Here is a 3,810-nt window from a genome sequence, read left to right as displayed (position 1 = left end):
GTTGTAAAATTAGGTAATTGTAGGGCCAGTGCAGGTAAGGTAATACTTTTTTTGATAATTGATACTAGTCGCAGGGTTACCACTGACGACCTTTATATAACATATGTATTTAGTAACATCGAAATATTATCTAACAAATGTGATATAGAAACTAAAACAAATGTTAATTTTCTGCAAACTCATCTACAGTCGCGAAAATATAAATAGGGAAGAAACATATTAGCGTTATTTGGCCATTTCCCGTTCCTTTATTTAATGTTTGTTATTTTTTATGAAAGTGTAGTTCGTTATCTATCAAAAACCATGTAAGTCAAAATTTAAAACTTTGTACAAAAATTAGGAAAATTCGACAAAGCTCCATCAAAATTTTGAGCTTTTTAGTTATATTCTCAGTATTAAGTTTGCACCCCATTCTATTTTAGTATAATAAAGTGTAACTTTGAAGTAGCTAGGACTTATCGTTGTTTTGTAGCAATTTTTTTGTGGAACCGTTGCTCATTTTCTCCATACGAAAAAATTGTCCAACATACATTGTATGGAACAAAATGCATCAACAAGTAATTGCCAAAAATCAACGGTAAGTCCTAGCTACTTTAAACTTACACTTTATTATGCAAAATTTTATTGGGCAACAAAACTGCAAAATCGAAAAAATTCTAAAGAATCATTAAAAGTGTAAAATTTTGATGAACATTTGTTCAAATTCGTCCATTTTTTATAAATGTTGTACAAAGCTTTACAATTTGATTTGCATGGTTTTTTAGATAGCAAGCCATATTTTCATAAAGCAATTATAAAAATTTTTTTAAACAAAGAAAAATAGCCAAAACTTGCTAAAATGTGTATTCCCTATTCACACCGTAAATAAAAGACATAAATTCATGATTACACACAAACATTAGGCATAAAAAGTTAATTTTATATCTTGTTACGTGCAGCAGCTTTTAATTTCATGCGATTATTGGCAAATTGGAAAAATGACTTCGATGCAGCTAAATATATATTCCGCTTCATCGCCGCCATTCTCATGTATGAAGGTTTCTGCAAATAATTTAGTACATTTTGAATTGAATGTAAAAGTAAAAAGAATCTGTCAGGAATCTGTTTCCTCTAGGTAGCTGAATAAGCTTATTAAATTGCTTAGTTGCGTTGTTAGTAAGTTAGTTTATATACTTACGACGTATACTTAAGGCAATCGTTAAACTGCGAGCGCAAGTTTTTGCGTCGGTTCCTCTCCATGACATTTTTTCAGCCACCGCATCTGTCATTATTTTTCCCCACGATTGCTTTACAAATGGTTTCGCCTTCGAAGAGGATGCAGCTTTGAAATCCGATTTCTAAAGTACATAGCCAGGTTACAAATCTATTATTCTCAGTAATACATTTGTATAACTATTTTACTAATAAATTTATTAATATATATATTTGATATGTACGCACCAGTTGACGAAACTTCTCCTCAACTTGTTGGATTTGTTTTTCGAACAAAAGAACAATTTCCAGACTGCTAAAAGGTTTTTCGGCAAAATAATAGGATAACCCCTTGGCATAGTTTTTTTCAGTTCTCCTACTTCCCTGCGGAGCGCTGTAACCTCTTCCAGTATGCCTAATAGTACAGCTTTATTTTTTGAGGGATTGAGTGGCTATGAAAACAAAAAAAAAACATTAATAGTGGATTAAAAAATAATAATAAAATAAATTGCATTAGTAACTAAACTAAATACTTGATGAATTTGCGCTTGCTAAAGAAAACTCTCCACTATTAATAACTGGGCTCGGCCGCAGTAAAACAAACGTTTGAGTCTCTTGCAGTTCCTCTGAACTACAAGTCTGCATTGTTGGTGTTGCATGAATGTATTTAAAACTAGAATGTGACATGGTCTGAGATAAGAGAAATAAAGCTGTACAAATTTTGCTCAATATTTGACAACGCTACAATCTTTGAAGTTATATCCTGAATTTTACACATTTCAATTGAGTTGTGGTACTTCAGCTCTCTTGTGCAATAGATATTAAAAAAGGAAGACGGCAGGGGATTATCAAACAAATTTTGTAAGCCTTGAACACGAACACCATATACAACTCCTTCACAGTGTGGACAGAATGCGCTTTGAAAATTCTCTTGTCAACTAGATAAAAATTATCAGGTGCTCTTTCCGATAAGTAGAAGCTCTTATTTTTTATATATTTTTTCTTGACACTTTTTTTAATGCTTGCACGGTTGAGATTTATGCTTTGCTCCACAATTCTATTGTATAACTGAGAAGTTACGTTATTCTTGTTTTTTTACAAGTGATTTTATTTTTCCAAGTTTATTCTCAAATTTAAAAGCGCTGATTGTCTCAAGGGAACCAAACTGTGATGAATCAGCCGCCAGATGCGTTAAGCAATGAAAATTGTAGGTTAATAAACTTTCACTATATAAACTCTGAACTCTCTTCACAAACTCGTTTAAAAGCTCAGTGGTACAATTATTGTTCCTTTTACAATCTGTTTTACTTAGCAAAATGCGAACACCGAGGCTTAACAGCAAAAAATGGGCATATCTTTCATAATTTAGAATGCCCCTCAAATCTACAGGTCCAGTATACATTCGGTGACCATATTAACCAATGTAAAATAAAGGGCATTTTTTTCAAAATTATTTGGGAATACGTACATACAACTTGTACGATAAAAGTACCTTGCCCATATCGTAATTTAAATCAAATATTTACCAGTTAGTTAACCGATTCCGGAAAATGAAGCCAAATCCTTTTCAAGGACTTCGTCATCATTTGCTGCCAAAATACATTTACCGAAGTCAGCACACAGAGGTTCGAAATTGGAATTTAATGTTCGTAATTCACCGCAGTCTTCATTTTTCAACCAATTTTTACTAAAAACCAAAAAAAAATATTTTTGTGAATCTTTTTTTATAACATTTCAAACATTTTTTGTAATTTTTTCGTTTTGGGGGACCATACAATTGTTTTTAACTAGTCTTTGTTACGTAACATTTATTAACTAATGTATTCTCCATTTTCTTCAAATTTGCCACTTTTTCAGCATTTTGCACTAAAAAATTTAATATAATCAAATAAAAATTCACAAATCAGGCTCAACTGCTATCTTGCAAATATTATAAGCTTTAATAAAAAAATATCAAATTAAGTGAAAAAAATGAAGGCTCCAGTGAATTACGAACACTAAATGCCACTTTAGACCACTGTGCAGCAGGGGGTTTATTGTTCTCTTTCAATGGAACTGGAAACTCAGCGTGCAACACGATCCTGTGCACAACTTTCCCTGTGCTTTATATATTGTGCAAAGATTACCTATTAAATAAAAACCCTTAAGTGGGGTGCGAAACAAACTGAAGATTTTCATTATATTTTATAAGGAACATTTTTATTTTTCATATTCTGAAAATTTACCTCTGAAAAATGCAGATCTGATTTAAAGGACAGTTTAAGAAATAAAGGACAAAACGCGTCCTTTATTTTGAAAAAAATTAGAAAGGACAGGGGGTTAAAATAAAGGACTGTCCTTTGAAATAAAGGACAGATGGTCACCGTAAGTATACAACATAAATTTGCGAAATTCACTCGCTTTAAATCGATCCAATGCAATGATTTACATTTAAAAATTCAAAATTGAGCGATCTAATTGTACTTGAATCCAAAGAATACGTTTGATATTTTTTCTTAATCCATGGCTTCAATAAGGCTTTCATAACGCCTAAGCAAACGACATGCATGTAGTCCAAAGGAAATGTTTTGATCATGTCTATGGGCACTTTTTCGAGTTCTGTCATAGTTTTTATCTTGG

At 31.9% G+C, this 3,810-nt stretch overlaps 1 long non-coding RNA gene across 1 annotated transcript; it reads right to left on the bottom strand.

Moving 5' to 3' along the window:
* Positions 1–829: 829 nt before the first annotated feature.
* Positions 830–1,638, bottom strand: LOC118733928. The gene is made up of 3 exons (XR_004992308.1): positions 1,441–1,638; positions 1,178–1,337; positions 830–1,041 (listed from the first exon to the last, which is right to left on the bottom strand). It is a non-coding gene; the product is annotated as an uncharacterized LOC118733928 (long non-coding RNA).
* Between the last annotated feature and the right edge of the window lie 2,172 nt (positions 1,639–3,810).

This window comes from Rhagoletis pomonella, unplaced genomic scaffold, assembly GCF_013731165.1.
Source record: "Rhagoletis pomonella isolate Grant_MI unplaced genomic scaffold, Rhpom_1.0 Rhpom_scaffold_00002, whole genome shotgun sequence".
Lineage (NCBI taxonomy): Eukaryota > Metazoa > Arthropoda > Insecta > Diptera > Tephritidae > Rhagoletis > Rhagoletis pomonella.
The sequence above is the reverse complement of the archived record's forward strand: the minus strand, read 5'-3'. Positions and strand labels throughout refer to the sequence as shown.